Source organism: Bombus terrestris, unplaced genomic scaffold, assembly GCF_910591885.1.
Source record: "Bombus terrestris unplaced genomic scaffold, iyBomTerr1.2, whole genome shotgun sequence".
NCBI classification, from domain to species: Eukaryota; Metazoa; Arthropoda; class Insecta; order Hymenoptera; family Apidae; genus Bombus; species Bombus terrestris.
Genome location: NW_025963552.1, coordinates 2108848 through 2124389, shown reverse-complemented (window position 1 = coordinate 2124389; position 15542 = coordinate 2108848).

The window sequence follows — 15542 nt, the reverse complement described above, 5'->3', positions numbered from 1 at the left end:
CGGATCGTATGAGAGGTTGGACTAAATTTTTACGAGCGAGCGGAGCGAGCGAGCATCGATCACAATATGCAAGGTATACATATACCTTGCAATATGCATATATATCGTGTTAGTACCTAATTTCGTCAGCCACTTCGGACATCACATTGCCCTGTAGTATGTGGAAATAGTACTATTTCTGTGAAACTATTCACAAACTGTAAACATTTGTCAGCAGGCAATATGATAAAGACATCCGGCTCCTCGGGCTGGTGCGAATGTTTCAATGTCAGTATGTGCCAAACCGTTGGATTGTGACACACCTTTACGCGTCTCTCGCTCGCTACGCTCGCTCGAAAGCTGTAGCCTAACCTAAACCCAATCCATCTTGCGTTAGTTATTCGATATGAAGGCAACTTATTTCGAATTTGCGAACGTGTCGGATCGTATGTGAGGTTGGACTAAATTTTTACGAGCGAGCGGAGCGAGCGAGCAACGATCACAATTTGCAAGGTATACATATACCGTATATTGCCTTGCATATATTTCGTGTTAGTACCTAATTTTGTCAGCCACTTCGGACATCACATTGGACTGTAGTATGTGGAAGTAGTACTATTTATGTGAAACTATTCACAAACTGTAAACATTTGTCAGCAGGCAATAGGATAAAGACTTCCGGCTCCTCGGGCTGGTGCGAATGTTTCAATGTCCGTATGTGCCAAACCGTTGGATTGTGACACACCTTTACGCGTCTCTCGTTCGCTGCGCTCGCTCGAAAACTATAGCGTAACCTAAAACCAATCCATCTTGCGTTCATTATTCGATATGGTGGCGACTTATTTCGAATTTGCGAACGTGTCGGACCGGATGTGAGGTTGGACTAAATTTTTACGAGCGAGCGGAGCGAGCGAGCATCGATCACAATACGCAAGGTATTCATATACCTTGCAATATGCATATATATCGTGTTAGTACCTAATTTCGTCAGCCACTTCGGACATCACATTGCCCTGTAGTATGTGGAAATAGTACTATTTATGTGAAACTATTCACAAACTGTAAACATTTGTCAGCAGGCAATATGATAAAGACATCCGGCTCCTCGGGCTGGTGCGAATGTTTCAATGTCAGTATGTGCCAAACCGTTGGATTGTGACACACCTTTACGCGTCTCTCGCTCGCTGCGCTCGCTCGAAAGCTGTAGCCTTACCTAAACCCAATCCATCTTGCGTTAGTCATTCGATATGAAGGCAACTTATTTCGAATTTGCGAACGTGTCGGATCGTATGTGAGGTTGGACTAAATTTTTACGAGCGAGCGGAGCGAGCGAGCAACGATCACAATTTGCAAGGTATACATATACCTTATATTGCCTTGCATATATTTCGTGTTAGTACCTAATTTTGTCAGCCACTTCGGACATCACATTGGACTGTAGTATGTGGAAATAGTACTATTTATGTGAAACTATTCACAAACTGTAAACATTTGTCAGCAGGCAATAGGATAAATACTTCCGGCTCCTCTGGCTGGTGCGAATGTTTCAATGTCCGTATGTGCCAAACCGTTATATTGTGATACACCGTTACGCGTCTCTCGCTCGCTGCGCTCGCTCGAAAACTATAGCCTAACCTAAAACCAATCCCTCTTGCGTTAGTCATTCGATATGAAGGCGACTTATTTCGAATTTGCGAACGTGTCGGATCGGATGTGAGGTTGGACTAAATTTTTACGAGCGAGCGGAGCGAGCGAGCAACGATCACAATTTGCAAGGTATACATATACCTTGCAATATGCATATATATCGTGTTAGTACCTAATTTTGTCAGCCACTTCGGACATCACATTGCACTGTAGTATGTCGAAATAGTACTATTTATGTGAAACTATTCACAAACTGTAAACATTTGTCAGTAGGCAATATGATAAAGACTTCCGACTCCTCGGGCTGGTGCGAATGTTTCAATGTCAGTATGTGCCAAACCGTTGGATTGTGACACACCTTTACGCGTCTCTCGTTCGCTGCGCTCGCTCGAAAACTATAGCGTAACCTAAAACCAATCCATCTTGCGTTCATTATTCGATATGGTGGCGACTTATTTCGAATTTGCGAACGTGTCGGATCGGATGTGAGGTTGGACTAAATTTTTACGAGCGAGCGGAGCGAGCGAGCATCGATCACAATATGCAAGGTATACATATACCTTGCAATATGCATATATATCGTGTTAGTACCTAATTTCGTCAGCCACTTCGGACATCACATTGCCCTGTAGTATGTGGAAATAGTACTATTTATGTGAAACTATTCACAAACTGTAAACATTTGTCAGCAGGCAATATGATAAAGACATCCGGCTCCTCGGGCTGGTGCGAATGTTTCAATGTCCGTATGTGCCAAACCGTTGGATTGAGACACACCTTTACGCGTCTCTCGCTCGCTGCGCTCGCTCGAAAGCTGTAGCCTAACCTAAACCCAATCCATCTTGCGTTAGTCATTCGATATGAAGGCAACTTATTTCGAATTTGCGAACGTGTCGGATCGTATGAGAGGTTGGACTAAATTTTTACGAGCGAGCGGAGCTAGCGAGCAACGATCACAATTTGCAAGGTATACATATACCTTATATTGCCTTGCATATATTTCGTGTTAGTACCTAATTTTGTCAGACACTTCGGACATCACATTGGACTGTAGTATGTGGAAATAGTACTATTTATGTGAAACTATTCACAAACTGTAAACATTTGTCAGCAGGCAATAGGATAAATACTTCCGGCTCCTCTGGCTGGTGCGAATGTTTCAATGTCCGTATGTGCCAAACCGTTATATTGTGATACACCGTTACGCGTCTCTCGCTCGCTGCGCTCGCTCGAAAACTATAGCCTAACCTAAAACCAATCCCTCTTGCGTTAGTCATTCGATATGAAGGCGACTTATTTCGAATTTGCGAACGTGTCGGATCGGATGTGAGGTTGGACTAAATTTTTACGAGCGAGCGGAGCGAGCGAGCAACGATCACAATTTGCAAGGTATACATATACCTTGCAATATGCATATATATCGTGTTAGTACCTAATTTTGTCAGCCACTTCGGACATCACATTGCACTGTAGTATGTGGAAATAGTACTATTTATGTGAAACTATTCACAAACTGTAAACATTTGTCAGCAGGCAATAGGATAAAGACTTCCGGCTCCTCGGGCTGGTGCGAATGTTTCAATGTCCGTATGTGCCAAACCGTTGGATTGAGACACACCTTTACGCGTCTCTCGTTCGCTGCGCTCGCTTGAAAACTATAGCGTAACCTAAAACCAATCCATCTTGCGTTCATTATTCGATGTGGTGGCGACTTATTTCGAATTTGCGAACGTGTCGGATCGGATGTGAGGTTGGACTAAATTTTTTACGAGCGAGCGGAGCGAGCGAGCAACGATCACAATTTGCAAGGTATACATATACCTTATATTGCCTTGCATATATTTCGTGTCAGTACCTAATTTTGTCAGCCACTTCGGACATCACATTGGACTGTAGTATGTGGAAATAGTACTATTTATGTGAAACTATTCACAAACTGTAAACATTTGTCAGCAGGCAATAGGATAAAGACTTCCGGCTCCTCGGGCTGGTGCGAATGTTTCAATGTCCGTATGTGCCAAACGGTTGGATTGTGACACACCTTTACGCGTCTCTCGTTCGCTGCGCTCGCTCGAAAACTATAGCGTAACCTAAAACCAATCCATCTTGCGTTCATTATTCGATATGGTGGCGACTTATTTCGAATTTGCGAACGTGTCGGATCGGATGTGAGGTTGGACTAAATTTTTACGAGCGAGCGGAGCGAGCGAGCATCGATCACAATATGCAAGGTATACATATACCTTGCAATATGCATATATATCGTGTTAGTACCTAATTTCGTCAGCCACTTCGGACATCACATTGCCCTGTAGTATGTTGAAATAGTACTATTTATGTGAAACTATTCACAAACTGTAAACGTTTGTCAGCAGGCAATATGATAAAGACATCCGGCTCCTCGGGCTGGTGCGAATGTTTCAATGTCAGTATGTGCCAAACCGTTGGATTGTGACACACCTTTACGCGTCTCTCGCTCGCTGCGCTCGCTCGAAAGCTGTAGCCTAACCTAATCCCAATCCATCTTGCGTTAGTCATTCGATATGAAGGCAACTTATTTCGAATTTGCGAACGTGTCGGATCGTATGTGAGGTTGGACTAAATTTTTACGAGCGAGCGGAGCGAGAGAGCAACGATCACAATTTGCAAGGTATACATATACCTTGCAATATGCCTATATATCGTGTTAGAACCTAATTTTGTCAGGCACTTCGGACAGCACATTGCACTGTAGTATGTGCAAATAGTACTATTTATGTGAAACTATTCACAAACTGTAAACATTTGTCAGCAGGCAATAGGATAAAGACTTCCGGCTCCTCGGGCTGGTGCGAATGTTTCAATGTCCGTATGTGCCAAACCGTTGGATTGTGACACACCTTTACGCGTCTCTCGTTCGCTGCGCTCGCTCGAAAACTATAGCGTAACCTAAAACCAATCCATCTTGCGTTCATTATTCGATATGGTGGCGACTTATTTCGAATTTGCGAACGTGTCGGATCGGATGTGAGGTTGGACTAAATTTTTACGAGCGAGCGGAGCTAGCGAGCAACGATCACAATTTGCAAGGTATACATATACCTTATATTGCCTTGCATATATTTCGTGTTAGTACCTAATTTTGTCAGACACTTCGGACATCACATTGGACTGTAGTATGTGGAAATAGTACTATTTATGTGAAACTATTCACAAACTGTAAACATTTGTCAGCAGGCAATAGGATAAATACTTCCGGCTCCTCTGGCTGGTGCGAATGTTTCAATGTCCGTATGTGCCAAACCGTTATATTGTGATACACCGTTACGCGTCTCTCGCTCGCTGCGCTCGCTCGAAAACTATAGCCTAACCTAAAACCAATCCCTCTTGCGTTAGTCATTCGATATGAAGGCGACTTATTTCGAATTTGCGAACGTGTCGGATCGGATGTGAGGTTGGACTAAATTTTTACGAGCGAGCGGAGCGAGCGAGCAACGATCACAATTTGCAAGGTATACATATACCTTGCAATATGCATATATATCGTGTTAGTACCTAATTTTGTCAGCCACTTCGGACATCACATTGCACTGTAGTATGTGGAAATAGTACTATTTATGTGAAACTATTCACAAACTGTAAACATTTGTCAGCAGGCAATAGGATAAAGACTTCCGGCTCCTCGGGCTGGTGCGAATGTTTCAATGTCCGTATGTGCCAAACCGTTGGATTGAGACACACCTTTACGCGTCTCTCGTTCGCTGCGCTCGCTCGAAAACTATAGCGTAACCTAAAACCAATCCATCTTGCGTTCATTATTCGATGTGGTGGCGACTTATTTCGAATTTGCGAACGTGTCGGATCGGATGTGAGGTTGGACTAAATTTTTTACGAGCGAGCGGAGCGAGCGAGCAACGATCACAATTTGCAAGGTATACATATACCTTATATTGCCTTGCATATATTTCGTGTCAGTACCTAATTTTGTCAGCCACTTCGGACATCACATTGGACTGTAGTATGTGGAAATAGTACTATTTATGTGAAACTATTCACAAACTGTAAACATTTGTCAGCAGGCAATAGGATAAAGACTTCCGGCTCCTCGGGCTGGTGCGAATGTTTCAATGTCCGTATGTGCCAAACGGTTGGATTGTGACACACCTTTACGCGTCTCTCGTTCGCTGCGCTCGCTCGAAAACTATAGCGTAACCTAAAACCAATCCATCTTGCGTTCATTATTCGATATGGTGGCGACTTATTTCGAATTTACGAACGTGTCGGATCGGATGTGAGGTTGGACTAAATTTTTACGAGCGAGCGGAGCGAGCGAGCATCGATCACAATATGCAAGGTATACATATACCTTGCAATATGCATATATATCGTGTTAGTACCTAATTTCGTCAGCCACTTCGGACATCACATTGCCCTGTAGTATGTTGAAATAGTACTATTTATGTGAAACTATTCACAAACTGTAAACATTTGTCAGCAGGCAATATGATAAAGACATCCGGCTCCTCGGGCTGGTGCGAATGTTTCAATGTCAGTATGTGCCAAACCGTTGGATTGTGACACACCTTTACGCGTCTCTCGCTCGCTGCGCTCGCTCGAAAGCTGTAGCCTAACCTAATCCCAATCCATCTTGCGTTAGTCATTCGATATGAAGGCAACTTATTTCGAATTTGCGAACGTGTCGGATCGTATGTGAGGTTGGACTAAATTTTTACGAGCGAGCGGAGCGAGAGAGCAACGATCACAATTTGCAAGGTATACATATACCTTGCAATATGCCTATATATCGTGTTAGAACCTAATTTTGTCAGCCACTTCGGACATCACATTGCACTGTAGTATGTGCAAATAGTACTATTTATGTGAAACTATTCACAAACTGTAAACATTTGTCAGCAGGCAATAGGATAAAGACTTCCGGCTCCTCGGGCTGGTGCGAATGTTTCAATGTCCGTATGTGCCAAACCGTTGGATTGTGACACACCTTTACGCGTCTCTCGTTCGCTGCGCTCGCTCGAAAACTATAGCGTAACCTAAAACCAATCCATCTTGCGTTCATTATTCGATATGGTGGCGACTTATTTCGAATTTGCGAACGTGTCGGATCGGATGTGAGGTTGGACTAAATTTTTACGAGCGAGCGGAGCGAGCGAGCAACGATCACAATTTGCAAGGTATACATATACCTTGCAATATGCATATATATCGTGTTAGTACCTAATTTTGTCAGCCACTTCGGACATCACATTGCACTGTAGTATGTCGAAATAGTACTATTTATGTGAAACTATTCACAAACTGTAAACATTTGTCAGTAGGCAATATGATAAAGACTTCCGGCTCCTCGGGCTGGTGCGAATGTTTCAATGTCAGTATGTGCCAAACCGTTGGATTGTGACACACCTTTACGCGTCTCTCGTTCGCTGCGCTCGCTCGAAAACTATAGCGTAACCTAAAACCAATCCATCTTGCGTTCATTATTCGATGTGGTGCCGACTTATTTCGAATTTGCGAACGTGTCGGATCGGATGTGAGGTTGGACTAAATTTTTTACGAGCGAGCGGAGCGAGCGAGCAACGATCACAATTTGCAAGGTATACATATACCTTATATTGCCTTGCATATATTTCGTGTCAGTACCTAATTTTGTCAGCCACTTCGGACATCACATTGCCCTGTAGTATGTTGAAATAGTACTATTTATGTGAAACTATTCACAAACTGTAAACGTTTGTCAGCAGGCAATATGATAAAGACATCCGGCTCCTCGGGCTGGTGCGAATGTTTCAATGTCAGTATGTGCCAAACCGTTGGATTGTGACACACCTTTACGCGTCTCTCGCTCGCTGCGCTCGCTCGAAAGCTGTAGCCTAACCTAATCCCAATCCATCTTGCGTTAGTCATTCGATATGAAGGCAACTTATTTCGAATTTGCGAACGTGTCGGATCGTATGTGAGGTTGGACTAAATTTTTACGAGCGAGCGGAGCGAGAGAGCAACGATCACAATTTGCAAGGTATACATATACCTTGCAATATGCCTATATATCGTGTTAGAACCTAATTTTGTCAGGCACTTCGGACAGCACATTGCACTGTAGTATGTGCAAATAGTACTATTTATGTGAAACTATTCACAAACTGTAAACATTTGTCAGCAGGCAATAGGATAAAGACTTCCGGCTCCTCGGGCTGGTGCGAATGTTTCAATGTCCGTATGTGCCAAACCGTTGGATTGTGACACACCTTTACGCGTCTCTCGTTCGCTGCGCTCGCTCGAAAACTATAGCGTAACCTAAAACCAATCCATCTTGCGTTCATTATTCGATATGGTGGCGACTTATTTCGAATTTGCGAACGTGTCGGATCGGATGTGAGGTTGGACTAAATTTTTACGAGCGAGCGGAGCTAGCGAGCAACGATCACAATTTGCAAGGTATACATATACCTTATATTGCCTTGCATATATTTCGTGTTAGTACCTAATTTTGTCAGACACTTCGGACATCACATTGGACTGTAGTATGTGGAAATAGTACTATTTATGTGAAACTATTCACAAACTGTAAACATTTGTCAGCAGGCAATAGGATAAATACTTCCGGCTCCTCTGGCTGGTGCGAATGTTTCAATGTCCGTATGTGCCAAACCGTTATATTGTGATACACCGTTACGCGTCTCTCGCTCGCTGCGCTCGCTCGAAAACTATAGCCTAACCTAAAACCAATCCCTCTTGCGTTAGTCATTCGATATGAAGGCGACTTATTTCGAATTTGCGAACGTGTCGGATCGGATGTGAGGTTGGACTAAATTTTTACGAGCGAGCGGAGCGAGCGAGCAACGATCACAATTTACAAGGTATACATATACCTTGCAATATGCATATATATCGTGTTAGTACCTAATTTTGTCAGCCACTTCGGACATCACATTGCACTGTAGTATGTGGAAATAGTACTATTTATGTGAAACTATTCACAAACTGTAAACATTTGTCAGCAGGCAATAGGATAAAGACTTCCGGCTCCTCGGGCTGGTGCGAATGTTTCAATGTCCGTATGTGCCAAACCGTTGGATTGAGACACACCTTTACGCGTCTCTCGTTCGCTGCGCTCGCTCGAAAACTATAGCGTAACCTAAAACCAATCCATCTTGCGTTCATTATTCGATGTGGTGGCGACTTATTTCGAATTTGCGAACGTGTCGGATCGGATGTGAGGTTGGACTAAATTTTTTACGAGCGAGCGGAGCGAGCGAGCAACGATCACAATTTGCAAGGTATACATATACCTTATATTGCCTTGCATATATTTCGTGTCAGTACCTAATTTTGTCAGCCACTTCGGACATCACATTGGACTGTAGTATGTGGAAATAGTACTATTTATGTGAAACTATTCACAAACTGTAAACATTTGTCAGCAGGCAATAGGATAAAGACTTCCGGCTCCTCGGGCTGGTGCGAATGTTTCAATGTCCGTATGTGCCAAACGGTTGGATTGTGACACACCTTTACGCGTCTCTCGTTCGCTGCGCTCGCTCGAAAACTATAGCGTAACCTAAAACCAATCCATCTTGCGTTCATTATTCGATATGGTGGCGACTTATTTCGAATTTACGAACGTGTCGGATCGGATGTGAGGTTGGACTAAATTTTTACGAGCGAGCGGAGCGAGCGAGCATCGATCACAATATGCAAGGTATACATATACCTTGCAATATGCATATATATCGTGTTAGTACCTAATTTCGTCAGCCACTTCGGACATCACATTGCCCTGTAGTATGTTGAAATAGTACTATTTATGTGAAACTATTCACAAACTGTAAACATTTGTCAGCAGGCAATATGATAAAGACATCCGGCTCCTCGGGCTGGTGCGAATGTTTCAATGTCAGTATGTGCCAAACCGTTGGATTGTGACACACCTTTACGCGTCTCTCGCTCGCTGCGCTCGCTCGAAAGCTGTAGCCTAACCTAATCCCAATCCATCTTGCGTTAGTCATTCGATATGAAGGCAACTTATTTCGAATTTGCGAACGTGTCGGATCGTATGTGAGGTTGGACTAAATTTTTACGAGCGAGCGGAGCGAGAGAGCAACGATCACAATTTGCAAGGTATACATATACCTTGCAATATGCCTATATATCGTGTTAGAACCTAATTTTGTCAGCCACTTCGGACATCACATTGCACTGTAGTATGTGCAAATAGTACTATTTATGTGAAACTATTCACAAACTGTAAACATTTGTCAGCAGGCAATAGGATAAAGACTTCCGGCTCCTCGGGCTGGTGCGAATGTTTCAATGTCCGTATGTGCCAAACCGTTGGATTGTGACACACCTTTACGCGTCTCTCGTTCGCTGCGCTCGCTCGAAAACTATAGCGTAACCTAAAACCAATCCATCTTGCGTTCATTATTCGATATGGTGGCGACTTATTTCGAATTTGCGAACGTGTCGGATCGGATGTGAGGTTGGACTAAATTTTTACGAGCGAGCGGAGCGAGCGAGCAACGATCACAATTTGCAAGGTATACATATACCTTGCAATATGCATATATATCGTGTTAGTACCTAATTTTGTCAGCCACTTCGGACATCACATTGCACTGTAGTATGTCGAAATAGTACTATTTATGTGAAACTATTCACAAACTGTAAACATTTGTCAGTAGGCAATATGATAAAGACTTCCGTCTCCTCGGGCTGGTGCGAATGTTTCAATGTCAGTATGTGCCAAACCGTTGGATTGTGACACACCTTTACGCGTCTCTCGTTCGCTGCGCTCGCTCGAAAACTATAGCGTAACCTAAAACCAATCCATCTTGCGTTCATTATTCGATGTGGTGCCGACTTATTTCGAATTTGCGAACGTGTCGGATCGGATGTGAGGTTGGACTAAATTTTTTACGAGCGAGCGGAGCGAGCGAGCAACGATCACAATTTGCAAGGTATACATATACCTTATATTGCCTTGCATATATTTCGTGTCAGTACCTAATTTTGTCAGCCACTTCGGACATCACATTGGACTGTAGTATGTGGAAATAGTACTATTTATGTGAAACTATTCACAAACTGTAAACATTTGTCAGCAGGCAATAGGATAAAGACTTCCGGCTCCTCGGGCTGGTGCGAATGTTTCAATGTCCGTATGTGCCAAACGGTTGGATTGTGACACACCTTTACGCGTCTCTCGTTCGCTGCGCTCGCTCGAAAACTATAGCGTAACCTAAAACCAATCCATCTTGCGTTCATTATTCGATATGGTGGCGACTTATTTCGAATTTGCGAACGTGTCGGATCGGATGTGAGGTTGGACTAAATTTTTACGAGCGAGCGGAGCGAGCGAGCATCGATCACAATATGCAAGGTATACATATACCTTGCAATATGCATATATATCGTGTTAGTACCTAATTTCGTCAGCCACTTCGGACATCACATTGCCCTGTAGTATGTTGAAATAGTACTATTTATGTGAAACTATTCACAAACTGTAAACATTTGTCAGCAGGCAATATGATAAAGACATCCGGCTCCTCGGGCTGGTGCGAATGTTTCAATGTCAGTATGTGCCAAACCGTTGGATTGTGACACACCTTTACGCGTCTCTCGCTCGCTGCGCTCGCTCGAAAGCTGTAGCCTAACCTAATCCCAATCCATCTTGCGTTAGTCATTCGATATGAAGGCAACTTATTTCGAATTTGCGAACGTGTCGGATCGGATGTGAGGTTGGACTAAATTTTTACGAGCGAGCGGAGCGAGCGAGCAACGATCACAATTTGCAAGGTATACATATACCTTGCAATATGCATATATATCGTGTTAGTACCTAATTTTGTCAGCCACTTCGGACATCACATTGCACTGTAGTATGTCGAAATAGTACTATTTATGTGAAACTATTCACAAACTGTAAACATTTGTCAGTAGGCAATATGATAAAGACTTCCGGCTCCTCGGGCTGGTGCGAATGTTTCAATGTCAGTATGTGCCAAACCGTTGGATTGTGACACACCTTTACGCGTCTCTCGTTCGCTGCGCTCGCTCGAAAACTATAGCGTAACCTAAAACCAATCCATCTTGCGTTCATTATTCGATATGGTGGCGACTTATTTCGAATTTGCGAACGTGTCGGATCGGATGTGAGGTTGGACTAAATTTTTACGAGCGAGCGGAGCGAGCGAGCATCGATCACAATATGCAAGGTATACATATACCTTGCAATATGCATATATATCGTGTTAGTACCTAATTTCGTCAGCCACTTCGGACATCACATTGCCCTGTAGTATGTGGAAATAGTACTATTTATGTGAAACTATTCACAAACTGTAAACATTTGTCAGCAGGCAATATGATAAAGACATCCGGCTCCTCGGGCTGGTGCGAATGTTTCAATGTCAGTATCTGCCAAACCGTTGGATTGTGACACACCTTTACGCGTCTCTCGCTCGCTGCGCTCGCTCGAAAGCTGTAGCCTAACCTAAACCCAATCCATCTTGCGTTAGTCATTCGATATGAAGGCAACTTATTTCGAATTTGCGAACGTGTCGGATCGTATGAGAGGTTGGACTAAATTTTTACGAGCGAGCGGAGCTAGCACGCAACGATCACAATTTGCAAGGTATACATATACCTTATATTGCCTTGCATATATTTCGTGTTAGTACCTAATTTTGTCAGACACTTCGGACATCACATTGGACTGTAGTATGTGGAAATAGTACTATTTATGTGAAACTATTCACAAACTGTAAACATTTGTCAGCAGGCAATAGGATAAATACTTCCGGCTCCTCTGGCTGGTGCGAATGTTTCAATGTCCGTATGTGCCAAACCGTTGGATTGTGACACACCTTTACGCGTCTCTCGCTCGCTGCGCTCGCTCGAAAGCTGTAGCCTAACCTAAACCCAATCCATCTTGCGTTAGTCATTCGATATGAAGGCAACTTATTTCGAATTTGCGAACGTGTCGGATCGTATGAGAGGTTGGACTAAATTTTTACGAGCGAGCGGAGCTAGCGAGCAACGATCACAATTTGCAAGGTATACATATACCTTATATTGCCTTGCATATATTTCGTGTTAGTACCTAATTTTGTCAGACACTTCGGACATCACATTGGACTGTAGTATGTGGAAATAGTACTATTTATGTGAAACTATTCACAAACTGTAAACATTTGTCAGCAGGCAATAGGATAAATACTTCCGGCTCCTCTGGCTGGTGCGAATGTTTCAATGTCCGTATGTGCCAAACCGTTATATTGTGATACACCGTTACGCGTCTCTCGCTCGCTGCGCTCGCTCGAAAACTATAGCCTAACCTAAAACCAATCCCTCTTGCGTTAGTCATTCGATATGAAGGCGACTTATTTCGAATTTGCGAACGTGTCGGATCGGATGTGAGGTTGGACTAAATTTTTACGAGCGAGCGGAGCGAGCGAGCAACGATCACAATTTGCAAGGTATACATATACCTTGCAATATGCATATATATCGTGTTAGTACCTAATTTTGTCAGCCACTTCGAACATCACATTGCACTGTAGTATGTGGAAATAGTACTATTTATGTGAAACTATTCACAAACTGTAAACATTTGTCAGCAGGCAATAGGATAAAGACTTCCGGCTCCTCGGGCTGGTGCGAATGTTTCAATGTCCGTATGTGCCAAACCGTTGGATTGTGACACACCTTTACGCGTCTCTCGTTCGCTGCGCTCGCTCGAAAACTATAGCGTAACCTAAAACCAATCCATCTTCCGTTCATCATTCGATATGGTGGCGACTTATTTCGTATTTGCGAACGTGTCGGATCGGATGTGAGGTTGGACTAAATTTTTACGAGCGAGCAACGATCACAATTTGCAAGGTATACATATACCTTGCAATATGCATATATATCGTGTTAGTACCTAATTTTGTTAGCCACTTCGGACATCACATTGGACTGTAGTATGTGGAAATAGTACTATTTATGTGAAACTATTCACAAACTGTAAACATTTGTCAGCAGGCAATAGGATAAAGACTTCCGGCTCCTCGGGCTGGTGCGAATGTTTCAATGTCCGTATGTGCCAAACGGTTGGATTGTGACACACCTTTACGCGTCTCTCGTTCGCTGCGCTCGCTCGAAAACTATAGCGTAACCTAAAACCAATCCATCTTGCGTTCATTATTCGATATGGTGGCGACTTATTTCGAATTTGCGAACGTGTCGGATCGGATGTGAGGTTGGACTAAATTTTTACGAGCGAGCGGAGCGAGCGAGCAACGATCACAATTTGCAAGGTATACATATACCTTGCAATATGCATATATATCGTGTTAGTACCTAATTTCGTCAGCCACTTCGGACATCACATTGCCCTGTAGTATGTGGAAATAGTACTATTTATGTGAAACTGTTCACAAACTGTAAACATTTGTCAGCAGGCAATATGATAAAGACATCCGGCTCCTCGGGCTGGTGCGAATGTTTCAATGTCAGTATGTGCCAAACCGTTGGATTGTGACACACATTTACGCGTCTCTCGCTCGCTGCGCTCGCTCGAAAACTATAGCGTAACCTAAAACCAATCCATCTTGCGTTCATTATTCGATATGGTGGCGACTTATTTCGAATTTGCGAACGTGTCGGATCGGATGTGAGGTTGGACTAAATTTTTACGAGCGAGCGGAGCGAGCGAGCAACGATCACAATTTGCAAGGTATACATATACCTTATATTGCCTTGCATATATTTCGTGTTAGTACCTAATGTTGTCAGCCACTTCGGACATCACATTGGACTGTAGTATGTGGAAATAGTACTATTTATGTGAAACTATTCACAAACTGTAAACATTTGTCAGCAGGCAATAGGATAAAGACTTCCGGCTCCTCGGGCTGGTGCGAATGTTTCAATGTCCGTATGTGCCAAACCGTTGGACTGTGACACACATTTACGCGTCTCTCGTTCGCTGCGCTCGCTCGAAAACTATAGCGTAACCTAAAACCAATCCATCTTGCGTTCATTATTCGATATGGTGGCGACTTATTTCGAATTTGCGAATGTGTCGGATCGGATGTGAGGTTGGACTAAATTTTTACGAGCGAGCGGAGCGAGCGAGCAACGATCACAATTTGCAAGGTATACATATACCTTACATTGCCTTGCATATATTTCGTGTTAGTACCTAATTTTGTCAGCCACTTCGGACATCACATTGGACTGTAGTATGTGGAAATAGTACTATTTATGTGAAACTATTCACAAACTGTAAACATTTGTCAGCAGGCAATAGGATAAAGACTTCCGGCTCCTCGGGCTGGTGCGAATGTTTCAATGTCCGTATGTGCCAAACTGTTGGATTGTGACACACCTTTACGCGTCTCTCGTTCGCTGCGCTCGCTCGAAAACCATAGCGTAACCTAAAACCAATCCATCTTGCGTTCATTATTCGATATGGTGGCGACTTATTTCGAATTTGCGAACGTGTCGGATCGGATGTGAGGTTGGACTAAATTTTTACGAGCGAGCGGAGCGAGCGAGCATCGATCACAATATGCAAGGTATACATATACCTTACAATATGCATATATATCGTGTTAGTACCTATTTTTGTTAGCCACTTCGGACATCACATTGGACTGTAGTATGTGGAAATAGTACTATTTATGTGAAACTATTCACAAACAGTAAACATTTGTCAGCGGGCAATAGGATAAAGACTTCCGGCTCCTCGGGCTGGTGCGAATGTTTCAATGTCCGTATGTGCCAAACCGTTGGATTGTGACACACCTTTACGCGTCTCTCGTTCGCTGCGCTCGCTCGAAGACTATAGCGTAACCTAAAACCAATCCATCTTGCGTTCATTATTCGAAATGGTGGCGACTTATTTCGAATTTGCGAACGTGTCGGAT